Source organism: Gorilla gorilla, chromosome 18 (assembly GCF_029281585.2).
Source record: "Gorilla gorilla gorilla isolate KB3781 chromosome 18, NHGRI_mGorGor1-v2.1_pri, whole genome shotgun sequence".
Classification (NCBI taxonomy): Eukaryota; Metazoa; Chordata; class Mammalia; order Primates; family Hominidae; genus Gorilla; species Gorilla gorilla.
This window is the reverse complement of record NC_073242.2, coordinates 82,793,979-82,808,478: the sequence shown is the minus strand read 5'-3', so window position 1 is coordinate 82,808,478 and position 14,500 is coordinate 82,793,979. Positions and strand designations below refer to the sequence as shown.

Below are 14,500 nucleotides of genomic sequence, written 5' to 3'. Positions count from 1 at the left end.
CCATATAATGGAATATTATTCGGCGATAAAAATAAATAAAAGTATTGCCTGTAATCTGTGCACTTTGGGAGGCCGAGGAGGGAGGACTGCCTGACACCAGGAGTTCAAGAACAGCCTAGGCAACATAGCCAGACCTCATCTCTATAAAAAGTTAAAAGAAATTCATGTCTCTAATCCCAACACTTTGGGAAGCTGAGGTGGGCAGATCACCTGAGGTGGGGAGTTCGAGACCAGCCTGACCAACATGGAGAAACCCCGTCTCTACTAAAAATACAAAATTAGCTGGGCGTGGTGGCGCATGCTTGTAATCCCAGCTACCCGGAAGGCTGAGGCAGAATCGCTTGAACCCAGGAGGCGGAGGTTGCTGTGAGCTGAGATCACGCCATTGCACTCCAGCCTGGGCAACAAGAGCAAAACTCCATCTCAAAAAAAAAAAAAAAAAAAAAAAAAAAGCTACGATTGTGCAACTGCATTCTAACCTGGGTGACAGAGCGAAATCTTGTCTCAAAAAAGAAAAAGAAGAAAGAAAGAACTTATACATTCTACAACATAAATGAACCTTGAAAACATCATGCTAAGTGGAAGAAGCCAGTCACAAAGACCACACATGGTATGATTCCATTTATATGATGTAAGTTATATCTCAATAACGCTACTTTTAAAAGACTAGTCATCTTTAATTGGGTAGGCTGGGGGAGGAGTAGAGTGAAGGGTACATACTCTCTCGTCATAAAGTTAATCTAAGGGAGCCAATAAACATGTTTCCCAAGAGGGCACTATACAGGCAAAATAAGTGATGGCTCATATTACTGCTGGGTGACAAGGAGCATCCTTCTTACATCCACACATGCACAGTCTTGCATTGCAGAATGGTATTTCAGACAACAACGGACCGCATATACAACAGTACTTCCATAAGATTACAATAATGTATTTTGACTGCACCTTTTATATGTTTAGATACACAAATACTTACCATTGTGCTACAATTGCCTACAGTATTCAGTACAGTAATGTATAGCAAGTTACTGTACGAAACAGCAACTGTACTGATGCAGTAGAGAATAGGCTGTACCATATCTAGGTTTGTGTAAGTGCACTCTATGATGTTCACATGATGAAACTGCCTAACAATGCATTTCTCAGAATGTATCCTTGTCATTAAGCAATGCATGATTGTATATGTGTGTATGTATATAGAGATATATACGTACTTATTCATGAATCTCCTTCCCACAGATAAATAGATAAAATGTGTCCACCATGCAAAATTAAAAACATACTCTCAGGACATCAATCAACCCTTCCATAAGTATTATGATAGGCCCTCTGTTAGCAGAAACTGCACTGTGCTCTGCAGAAACAGGCACACACAGGGTTCCTGCCTTCCAAGGACTCACCATCAAAGAGACACCAAGTATACCAACGCAATGGCCAAGTACAAAGTGACCAGAAGCTGAAGTGATAAATGGGCACAATGGAAGGGAAGGATTTGCAGAGGCAGAAACTTTAGAGCTAAATCTTAAAAAGGAGTTCCCCCACATAAATCTGGGGGAGCGGAATGAGTATTGAAGACAGCATCCCTGACAAACTACACAGCAAATAGATGGATCTGGTAGCGGGGAGATGGAAAGTGTCAGAACTGGGAGGGGAGGCTGGTTACGTCAGATAGTGCTCTGGAAACCTGTGGCACTTGGCCTTTTATCCTACAGCCAAAGGGATACATTTAAGACCTACATTGAATCAAAGTCAAACCAGAGTTAAATAATAAGAAAAACCACTTGTCAGCAATGTGAAACAGAAATTGGCAAAAAGAGAGGATGTTGGGGAGAAGGGAAAAATAGAGGCAAGAACATTAGTTCTGAGACTACTGCAACTGTGCTGGAAGGAGGGATTTTGGGACACCCTAAACTTAAGCAGAGGCAGTGGAAATGAGAAAGAGGGGTCAGATTTCAGATCTGCTGACAGATTGAAAGACTTGATGAGTGACAGAAGATAGGTGACAGAAAGGAAGGATGACCCCGAGATTTCCAGAGAACTCGATATTGACTTGGGTGAGGGCAGAAACTACAGATTGATGGTGGAGCATTTCTTTTTTTTTTTTTAATTATACTTTAAGTCCTAGGGTACATGTGCACAACGTGCAGGTTTGAGCATTTCAAAGACACTAAGATAGGAGTTTGACCTGGTTTAGCCCAAAATAGGAGAGTACAGAAGAACACAGATGACGTACCTCGGTACAATACAGGGTTCTCAGTACAATACAGAGGACAGATTCAGGAGCCAGATGTTCAGCCTATGTTCAAACCCTCAACTCTACCAGCTGCTAGCTGGAGCAGTTTGAACACATTACTTAACCTCTCCATCCATAAAATGGACATAATAATAATAAGACCTATTCATATGGTTAACATGTATTAAAAAATGATTAGTGCCATAAGAGCTTGCTATTTCTATTATGGCATCTACACAGTGATATATTATCTCCATTTTATAGAGTAAGAAACTAAAGCAGAGGCAGTAAGAAGGAGAAGGAAGGGTCAGATTTTAGAGCTGCTAACAGACAGAAAGACTTGGTGACTGAAGATAGAAGGTGACAGAAAGGAAGGATGACCCCAAGATTTCCAAAGAGGATTCAATATTGACTTATGGGAAAGTAGAAATATGAACTGATGGTAGAGTATTTCAAAGATACTTTCAGAGAAACCCTGTTCCTTACACAGATAGATTGAGGCAGAAAGCTTATCCAACTAGGCTTCAAAGACGATGCCATTTACACTCTGCTATGCTGCTTCCTGAGCTGCTGCTGGAATTACTCACTCCGTGAAGCACATAAAATTCTCAAGTTGCCACAGTTTCCACATTAAGAGCAGATTTGTTTTTTGCCTGGATTTCCAAGAATACCTTAAAAAGGAGGGTGATCAACTCATCATTTTCTGAGATTAGCTGAATCCTGTGTCTCTGGAGTTAGCGAGGATGTAGCCTCTTCCAAGAGGCCCTCCCTGACTCTCCGAGTCCATGTTAGCTGATTTGCATTCACCGCACAGCAAACTGTGCCTTCCCCATATCTACTGAAACTATTTCCTAATCTCTCAGTCCTACTAGACTATCAACCCTATGAGTTCAGAGACTGTCCATCTTATTCACTGCAATATCTCCTGTGTCTAGCAATAACCTAGAACACTGTCAGTGCTAATTAAATGTATTGGATGGATAATTCAAAGTTCCAATTCTGGTCTTAAATGTATTTGTCTCAAAGCGTTATATTACATGGTAACAGAGGCCATATCCCTTGGCCAGTGTGGAACAAAAGATAAAAATCTCATTTCCAGTCATACATTAATTGAGTATGGCAGAAGCCATTGGCTGCCTACTCAACAGCTATTCATTCTGCTTCCCTGCTAACAGGGGCAGCCGTGAGCCCAGTTCCAAGGAATGGATCATGAGCTCTCTAAGCCAAGCGTAGGAATCTCATTCCCTTTTGCCAGACACTTCTTTTCCCAGTCTCCCTTGCAACTAGGAATGACCAACAAATCCAGATCTGGCCAATAGGACATAAAAAGGAGTGTGCTAGGGGACTTACAGGAAGCATTTCCCTCCTAATATAAAAACTCTCTTTTATCTTCCCATCCTCTTCTTCCTACCCTGAACACAGTTACATGAGGACATGATACCTGGCACTGTTATAACCCAGTGATCACTAGGTTACAAGTCAAAAGACAAAAAAGCCAACGTGCTGAAGAATGGCAGAGCAGAAAACTGGAAAGTACCTGCATTTGATTATATCATTAAGCCACTGTTCCATGAGAACTTCCTCCTTCCAGACAGCTTATGATGTGGGAAAAGTCATGTCATTACTGTTTAATCCACTGTTACATGGAAATTCTGTTACTTGCAGCCAACATTTTTCAAACTCATATACCGAGCAAAAAGGCACAAAACTCTTTCATGTGATATTGGCCACCCAACCACAGATGTAGACATTTGGGATCTGCAATCAGGTGAACGCTATACTTTTCTATTCTAGGTGAAGAGAACTACCATTTTTGAAACATTAAGATTCTGTACATCATCAGAGCACGTCTGTTCCTTTCAAATTTTGTACAGAGAGTTTATAACGTTCAGAACAGAAATGACAGTGCTAGGAATCTAAATTACTTCCTTTAAAGAAAAGAGTGAATCTCTTATTCATAAAAAAAAAACAAATAATAGACCAGAAATCCAGAATCTGAAGTTGTTGTATCACCTAGCTTCTTGACGACTCCCAAATTATACTAACAAGTGCAAAACTTCATGTCTTAAGAAAAAAGAAAAAGGTCTGGCAGAGAACTTCCTTAATGGATTTGACCTGGGTAATACCATTAACCCAAGAAATGCCTTTTTGGTACTTTTCCATTCTACTTACTTTGTAAATATGTTTCGTCATGAGTTGATTCAAATGAGAGAGTTGAATTTCTACAAATACCCTCAATTTGTAAAATGTGTGTGCTTGTGTGCATAATTTGTAGAACTGTGTACTTTAGTGAAGTTTTGTTGTGTTATTGTTGCTTGTTTTATATCTTCCTTCCAGACAGTTTTCCATTAATTTAAACCTCTTTTTATTCTGGCTAAAGTAAGTTACATTTTAAGATTTAAAAATTCTAGAGGAAATCCTTATATAATGTTCTTTATAATAACTGAAGAGTGTTGCCATGGTAGACATGAGACAAACTCAAATCTTTTTCTGAGACACCTAGAAATGTCACATATAACCTTTTTTAATGTTATCTCTGTATAATTCATATTTCAAGATGACAGGTTAAACCACACAATTACTCTCTTAAAAAAGCCTTAAATTATATCGACCATCTCAAAATAACTACAACTTTTTCCCAGAGTTATCAGACTCTGGTCTCAAAGCCAAGTAAGTAAATAAACTTAACTGAGAAGAATCCTCCTTCATTGAGGAGTGGATAATTATGTCCCTAATTTTCCGTGCTGATATCTCCTCAGAGCCTATCAACTGTACAGGTCGCCCTGTATTCAGCTCATCTTCTTCTTCTTTTTTATTTTTTCTTTTTTTGGAGATGGAGTTTTGCTCTTGTTACCCAGGCTGGAATGCAGTTGTGCGATCTCGGCTCACTGCAACCTCCGCCTCCCAGGTTCAAGTGATTCTCATGCCTCAACCTCCCGAGTAGCTGAGATTACAGGCGCCCACCACCACACCTGGCTAATTTTTTGTATCTTTAGTAGAGACAGGGGTTTCGCCATGTTTGGCAGGCTAGTCTCAAACTCCTGACCTCAGGTGATCCTCCCGCCTCGGCCTCCCAAAGTGCTGGGATAACAGGCGTGAGCCACTGTGCCTGGCCTCAGTTCATCTTTAGAAAAGTCAGCCAAGCCATGTCAGAGATCTTGGCTCTAAACAAATATAGGTTAAATTTAAAAAGACAGAAGAGGGGGCTCCCTCTATGGTTTGAGGTCTTAAGGCTCTGCCAATAAATCCCAGCCACAGGGCTGGGATTTAAGGCCCTTCACGGCTTCACATGTCTCATATGACACCAGATTCCCTTTTTTCCTTACTCATTCATTCCTTCCCTGATGCCAGATTCCTTTTTTTCCTTACTCATTCATTCCTTCCCCTGCTACAATGCTCCTTTTTCCCCTTCTTCTTAGCGCATTTCATCAGGAGACAAAAACGTCAAACATTTCCATGGGTAAACAGAAATCTGCTGGCCTTTCCACCACCCCCCTCCTTTATGCCTACTGTTATTATGAGCGGTAACAATGTAATCTGCCTCAGGCACCTCTCTCCATCCATGCCAAGCAGGTCATTCTCCTTTTATCAGAAGGGAAAGTGGGTCATCACATTTTAGTGCATGTTGACACGACTGCTAATAAAAGCAAGATAAGAAGTTCCTGCCCTTAAGGTGCCTTAACCTCTGCTTTGCCTAAAAGATACTTCACAGTTCCCACACTGGAGTAGGAACTGGAAAGTGACTTGATACCACATTTCCTTAACCATACAGAGGTGAAGGAGGTAACGGGATATTTGTAAAGTGCAGTAACAACTCCTAATTCAGGAGGTTACTCCTCTCTCATTCGGGTTAGCAACACGGTTCCTTTAAGAAGACCACAATGGGCCAGGCATGGTGGCTCATGCTTGTAATCCCAGCACTTTGGGAGGCTGACACAGGTGGATCACGAGGTCAGGAGATCGAGACCATCCCGGCTAACATGGTGAAACCCTGTCTCTACTAAAAATACAAAAAGAAATTAGCCGGGCGTGGTGGCGGGCGCCTGTAGTCCCAGCTACTCGGGAGGCTCAGGCAGGAGAATGGCATGAACCCCGGAGGCAGAGCTTGCAGTGAGCCGGGATCGCACCACTGCACTCCAGCCTGGGCGACAGAGTGAGACTCTGTCTCAAAACAAAAAATAAAAATAAGGCCACAATGAGGGCTGGGGCGCGGTGGCTCACGCCTGTAATCCCAGCACTTTGGGAGGCCGAGGTGTTAGGTTTATCTAAGGTCAGGAGTTTGAGACCAGCCTGGCCAACATGGTGAAACCCTGTCTCTACAAAAAGTACAAACAGCCTGTAGTCCCAGCTACTCGGGAGGCTGAGGCAGGAGAATGGCGTGAACCCAGGAGGAGGAGCTTGCAGTGAGCCGAGATAGTGCCACTGCAGTCCAGCCTGGGCAAAAGAGGGAGACTCCATCTCAAAAAAAAAAAAAAAGTACAAACATTAGTTGGGCATGGTGGCGCAGGCCTGTAGTCCTGTAGTCCCAGCTACTCGGGAGGCTGAGGCATGAGAATCACTTGAACCCGGCAGGCGGAGGTTGCAGTGAGCCGATATGCCACCGTACTCCAGCCTGGGCTACAGAGTGAGACTCCATGTCAAAAAATTTAAATTAAATTCAATTAAATTTTAAAAAAAGAAGGTAACAATGAACTAGGAGGCTGACATCTCAAACAACAGAGGCATGAACAAGATAATTCCCTTTTGAATCATGTGTCTGAAAATGGTAGTAGTAAACATAGAGACCTACCAAGTGGCTTTCAAACTTTTCAAATTTGGAAGTATTAATATGAAGGAACTTTTATCCAAAAGTATAAACAAATACATCAACAGAAGCTAAGCTGTTCTCAGGCCCCCACCTGGAGAAGCAGATCCCTATAGGTAGCCAGGACACAGTTTGAAAATCACTAAACCACAGCCTACACACCATTTGAGAAGTTCAAAACTAGATTTTGTTCTTCCTTTCCTTCTATCTCTTTCTTCTCTTTATGCCCATTACTGAACTCTCCAATGTCCTCTCAAATATAAAATTCCCAGTTAGATCCCAAATTCACATACAAGTAATCTAAGAAATACATTCTAATGCAGGATCCTTTTTACAACCTATCTCTACAAACATCTGGACACCTTTTCCATAAGGCAACTTGGCAATATGCATCAAGAGCCTTAAAAAATCCCTATCTTTAACTCCGTTGTTCTGTTTCTAGGAATTTATTCATTTAAAAATGCACATACAAATGTTTAAACCCACTGATTCAACACAGCATTATTTATGCTGATAAAATAAATGAAACAAGCTAATTGGTCAACAATAGAGGAAACTATTTAAATAAATTATTCTATTCATATGACAAATCTACTGTGGTTTGGCATTAAATTGCTTCTAATAGGCTGGGCTCGGTGGCTCATGCCTGTAATCCAAGCACTTTGGGAGGCCAAGGCAGGCAGATCGCTTGAGCCCAGGAGTTCGAGACCAACCTGGGCAATAATAGAGAAACCAAGTCTCTACTAAAAATACAAAAAATTAGCCGGGCATGGTGGTGCACACCTGTAGTCCCAGCTACTCACGAGGCTGTGTTGGGAGGATCACCTGAGCCTGGGAAGTTGAGGCTGCAGTGAGCCATGATTGTGCCACTGCACTTCAGCCTAGGCAAGGAGAGTGAGACCCGGTCTCAAAAAAAAAAAAAAAAAAAAAAACCTTCTAAAATAATGAAAACTACAAAAAAAATCATGACAATGCTATACAGTATAACTGGAAAAATGTAGAGATAAATGGATGGATAGAAAAAATATGAAATTTACTTACTGAATTGAAATACAAAATTTAATACTATCTTCTTTGAAAAAAGATACACCACATGTTGGATTATAGAAAAAAAAAGCAACATAAAAGTTTATCTGGAGCTAACTTGCTCAGTGACACTATATCCTGGTGTTCTTGGGAAGTTAGTATATATAATATTTCTATTAGTTTCTAATGTTTTCATGCATCACTCTCCTTTCAATATGATATTTATTTAAATTAGGCCTAAGGAAAGAAGTCTCTCTATCAATCACGGAATATTTTGACTGAAGAGCTCTTCAAAATGTATACTGTCCAATCTGATTATATCTACATTTGAAGTCCATGATAAATCTATCCCTAAATATTTCTAAAGATTAGGCTATCACAGGTGACAGTTTATAAAGTGCTTGTTGTATGCCAGACACTCAGCCAGATATTGCAATTACAAGAGAGGAATAAAAGCGCAGTTCTTGCCTTCAAAGAGCTCAGGGACTGAGAAAGTAATGGACAAACAGCTATAGTGAGGTGAAAGCTAAGAAAGTGTACACAACATTGAGGATGGCGGAATCACAGAAGTCTCAGAAGAGGTGGCATTTGTGGACATTGTTGAAAGATACATCATTCTCTAGGTGCCAATGAGAAGGGAGGAGAAGAGTCTAGAAAGAGAAAAGGACAGAGGCATATGTTTAGGGGACACGACTTTCCAACAGTAGGAGTATAAGGTATAAATTATGGGGGTGAAAGCTGGGGTTGGGGGCGTGGTTACCAGCTGACAATAAATAAGGCTGAAAAAACAGGAACCTATACAGCAAGCCCAGGAGTCTGAATTTTAACATGCAGCCAGTGGCAAATCTCCACGAAATTGTGAACAGTGGAGTGACATGGTCATTTTACTTTTTTTTTTTTTCCCCTGATACGGAGTCTCAGTCTGTCACCCAGGCTGGAGTGCAGTGGCGAGATCTCCACCTCCCAGGTTCAAGCCTGCCTCTGCCTCCCGAGTAGCTAGAATACAGGCACGCACCACCAAGCCCAGCTAATTTTTTGTATTTTAATACAGACAGGGTTTCACCATGTTGGCCAGGATGGTCTCCATCTCCTGACCTCGTGATCTGCCCACCTCGGCCTCCCAAAGTGCTAGGATTACAGGCATGAGCCACGGCTCCTGGCCCATTTTACATTTTTTAAGATGGCAAGGTAGAAGTGGGTGGAAAGGAAACAGGCCAAGAGCCTACGGAAATCTAAAGGGGCTGAACACAGCAGTGGCCTGAAGATGAAGAGATGAAAGAAGGAAAGACATTAGGACAAAGGTGACTAACTGGATGAGGAGCAGGAGACAGAAGTGCAGCCTCCTGGCCAGGCGCAGTGGCTCACACCTGTAATCCCAGCCCTTTGGGAGGCCAAGGCGGGCAGATCACTTGAGGTCGGGAGTTCGAGACCAGCCTGGCCAACATGGTGAAACCCTGTCTCTACTAAAAATACAACAAAAATAACCAGGCATGATGGTGGGCATCTGTAGTCCCAGCTACTTGGAGGCTGAGGCAGGAGAATCGCTTGAACCCGGGAGGCAGATGTTGCTATAAGCCAAGATCATACCACTGCACTCCAGTCTGGGTGACAGAGCGAGACTCCCTCACAAAAAAAAAAAAAAAAAAAAGAAGTATGGCCTCCTTTTGTCTGGAAGACTGTCCCCATCTTCCCAGGGCCCTCTCCTTCCTTCAAACAGTTCTCTGCTGGAAAGAACTCTACAGTGAAAGCTCTTCTGTGACCAACCAAAATAACTCTTTATCCTTTTACACTAATTTTTTTATAGTATTTAGAACTATCAAAAAGTCATTATTTATTTGTTTGTTTATTTTTTGTCTCTCTCTCCAGATACCTAATGATAGCCAAATGATACCTATATAGTTCATGGCTGTATCCTAGAACTTAGACCAGGGCCTGGCACATAGTAGGAGCTCAATAAATATCTGTTGAGTGAATGAATGAATGGAAGGGAGGGAAGGAGAAAAAAGGAAGGCAGGCAGCCTACTCAGATTGGTAGTTTGAGTGCTTGACTAAAACGTGATGTCATAAGCGAGAATCAGAAATATGGGAGAAGAAAAGAGTTGGAACACAACAATTGACTGTGTCAGGCTCTGGAATGTTTATTCAGCTCAAGTATTGTCTTCTGACTTTTTTTTTTAAGAGACAGGGTCTAGCTCTGTTGCCCACGCTGGAGTGCAATGGTGTGATCATAGCTCACTGTAACCTCAAACTCCTGGGCTCAAGGGATCCTCCTGCCTCAGCCTCCCAAGTAGCTAGGACTACACCACCCCACCTGGCTAATTTTTTAATTTCATGTAGAGACAGGGTCTCACTATGTTACCCAGGCTGGTGTAGAACTTCCAGCCTCAAATAATCCTCCCACCTCAGCCCCCCAAAGCACTGGAATTACAGGCATGAACCACTGCACCTGGCCCCTTACTACTGTTTGATGTCTTTCCTGCTAACACTGGATGTAAAAGAAAAGGATAAAAAGGAGATCAGAGAATGCCTGCTGAGTGACTACAGTACTTAATAAAAGCAAGTACTTTACAAACAGTACCTCCTTCCATCCTCACCATATTAGTATCTCTTTTTCCATATGAAGAACTGAGACTAAGGGGTTCAGTGACTTACACACAGTGACACTGCTGGAAAATGGCAGAAGCAAAACTAAAACTCAGGTCTCATGACTCCCACACCATCCACTGCACAATGTTAGAAGCAAACCAACACTTTCCATACACTTCCAGAATACTGTTAGGTTCATCCTCTTCCACTTCAAGATGCTTTTCAAACCAAAGTTTCAAATTTACAAGAAAAAAAATGGCTTTTGCTGTCATATTTTTCTATGTCTAAAAAATAAATTGCATAAGACTGACCTGTTAAGTTTCTAAGACTTGATCAGATCACTTAAAATTCCAGTTTGAACTCTACCATGTGGAAAAAAGAGTCTTAAATGAGATAGTAATCATACATCCAAAATCATCCCTTTCATTCGCAATCACATACACAGACCTCTGCATCCCTTTGCAACACTACATAGAGACCAAAGTAAACGTTTTATCCTGTGAGCTAACAACAGGCACCACTGGACTAGCATCTAGTCCCTTAAACTAACAGCTGAAAGCTGATAGAATATGCCAGACAAGTCAGAGAATTTAGCCAGCAGAGCTGCTCAGATTTAAATTGTGCTATTTGAAACTTAGACCACTTGAGACAACAGTTCACTTTTCTCACTGGAACAACAGATTCAACCTCTTGGCCCTGTGAAAGTCATCTGAATATATTTAGCCGAAAGAAAAATAAAAAGAGAAAGAGAGAAAGAAAGAAAGAAAGAAAAGAAGAGGGGAAACTTCTATCTCCTGATTGAAGATATATTCAGCACTCTGATTTTTTTATGCACATTTGATCATCCTGTTGACAGCCTTAGAAGTTAAGTAATATGGACTGCTGCACAGAGGTTTCAAACCTTGATGGAAACCAATGGCAGGCTCCTTTTGACAGTCAAATAATGACAAGCACGTTGCAGGCCAATGCCCGTCATTCACCAACATCTCCAACCTGCTCCAACTGCTGCACAGTGACTAAGTGGAGGGTCACAGGTTAAGCTCCAAGAAGCCAGCAATGAAGGGCAACTGTCATGCACCACTGCCTATTGTGAAGCAGCAAGGAGTGGCTGTCTCCTTCTGAACATGCAAAATGTTCTCATTCTGTCCAGGCAGAGACACATCTGAAGGTCCTAAATGAGACCATTGCCAATTCATGAAGCTCCAAACTGACAGCATGCCATTCAAGCTGTCTCAAATTTGACTTTTTTTCCTATTTCAAATCACAAATGCATGCAAAGTGTACCGTTAAGCATAACTCCTCAGCCATGGTTTTAAGCATGCTCTGCTTTTAGACACAGAGGTAGCCTCAGACACATACACATTCTCAGATCCTAAAAAAATGAAAGAAAATGCAAAGTTAATTTATTCTTCCTTAGGGAGTTTCTAATTCAAAATGGCACAGAAAAAAACTGGATACAGATTTTCTAGGAAAGTTCCTACATGTCTACAAAACAAAATAATCTTTAAGAAGGACTAGTTTCATCATAATATGACCATACTATTATGAGAACTATGAATATTAGTGTGTGTATATAGAATTTTATTTAATGAAAAATAATGTAACTTTAGGTACACAGTAGTTCATCGACACGTTTTATATTTTTTTAGAGTCTGTTTATAAAATCGTAGTCCACAAATGATTCGGAGTCCAGTATATGACACAAATACCTCCTTATACAATTCTAAGTTTGGGCTCTTATTGCTTTTCTATGTAGTAGAAATACATGATTGTATTAAGATGTGTGTGCATTAACATATAACCTGTAAAGAGGTTTCTTCTTTATCTTAATTGAGTAAAAAGAAATGTCTTATCTCATTTACAGGCCACATGATTGTCATTAAGAGACTAGCTAGGATCAAGAATTAAGTTGGACAGGTCTTCTTACAGCCTTTTCATCAACAACAGGATTTCTAAGAAACAGAGCCTTAAGTGGCCCTCATCAGACACAGCCTTTAGAGGTTTGAACTTGAAAATGATTTTATATAAAAGTGTGGGTCTACACCAGAGGCAACACTAGTCACTCTTTAATTCCTGATCACTACCACCCACCCATCCTTAAGTGAGCCTGGGGAGAGGAAATAACCCATCATCTACAAGGAACAAAGCCAAGACATCCCACTATCAAAGCTTATATGAACAAAGGTCAACTAATTGCCCTATTCTCCACCAACAAGAATATAGCTAGTTTCTAATATACATCTGCAGACAGCAAAACATAAATTATTTTAAGTACTATATGAGCATGTAGCAACCTTCCACTCTTAGGCAAAAAATAGAAATTGTGGTACATAAATCCAGATTACTATATATAGTTTTGATCCAGAAAAATATTCCAAGCCATAAGTACACACTCACATACTATTTGGATAGCTGACCAAATAATGCTGTTCACAATGAAGATCATTCTACAATACAAACGACTTGAGAAATATTTGAATATGAAGTGACTTCTCTTTCCAGCAGCATAATCTGAGTGGGAAAATTCCTTATCTAATATTCAGGCACATATGTACATAAAATCACAAAGACTGAATTGAGAGACAGGAACATCTTTCCCAAATCCTGTATTTAGACCTGAGTTGCAAACCTCACAGTATAACGTGAACTAATACAGGAAAAATAAAAGAAAGTTCTCCATCAGACACCACAGGACAAATGAAAAGGAAGTACTCCTGCAGACATCACAAAGTACTAATGGTACTCATATTCCTAAAGGATAATACAGAACAAAAGTTAAAATGACTTCAAAAACAGCTTAGCTGATTAATCAGTCACATATCCATAATGAATAACAAAAGTAACCCAAGAATTTAGGAGAGGCAGATCCCTGAGCAGATCCTAAGAAAATTTTACTGGACTTGAATAAGTTCAATGCTCAAATTATTAAATTATCAGCAATTTCCTATACTACAGGAAATAGAGGGTATGGTGCCTCAGTTTGTTGTTCTCAATCCCAGATTCAGAGGACCAAGCTGAATTTCTTCCTCGGGGCTTCCGACTCTGTGGCTTTACATGAAGAGTCCCCACTTCATCCTTTCATGTAGGAAAAGAAACTGACCAGACATGAAATGGTCATAAAATCCACCCATTTCCCCTATTCAAATATCTTACTGGGGGGAATAATGGCAATTGGCCAAAAAAGGCAGGTAGACACATTCTGGATTTGCTAAAGCCAAGCATGACAGTTTCCCATGAACATTCAAGAGGAGGAGCTAGCCCTCATATCTATTCTCTCTAACCCAGGACACAGTAATAATTCTCAACAATAGGATTTCTAATCACAAATAGAGCCCTAGTGGCCCTCATCAGAGACAGTCTTTAGTGGTACAAATGAACTTGAAAATAAACATTATATACAGGTGTTGGTCTACACCAGCACTGTAGACTGGTCTCAAACTCCTGACTTCGTGGCAGCACTGGTGTAGACCAACACCTTTAAGCTCTGATCACTATCATCCACTCTTCCTTAAGTGACCCTGGGGAAAGGAGATAACCTGTCATCTGTAAGGAATACAGCCAAGATACCCGATTTTTCAGACATTATTCATCCAACAAATGTCTGGGGAATGAATTAGTATGTGAACTCCCCAATACTCCTTGTCAAACTTTCTACTGGGCTGATGGACAAAGGAGTACATGAGGATGGCATTTCTTAGAAATAAATAGGTTTGATTCATATCCTCAAAAGATCAGGATGACAACTGCTGGGTTCTACTTTCCCTGTTCACCCACCATCACCTGGTTCTATCTTTCCATATATCCCAAATGTCAAGTTTAATATCTAAAACATCTTTCATCTGAATGTGTGA

At 40.8% G+C, this 14,500-nt stretch overlaps 1 protein-coding gene across 6 annotated transcripts in view; it reads right to left on the bottom strand.

Annotated features, from left to right (window-relative positions):
* Positions 1-14,500, bottom strand: part of FTO (FTO alpha-ketoglutarate dependent dioxygenase) — a 405,797-nt gene that overhangs the window by 371,353 nt on the left and 19,944 nt on the right. The window lies entirely within an intron of this gene.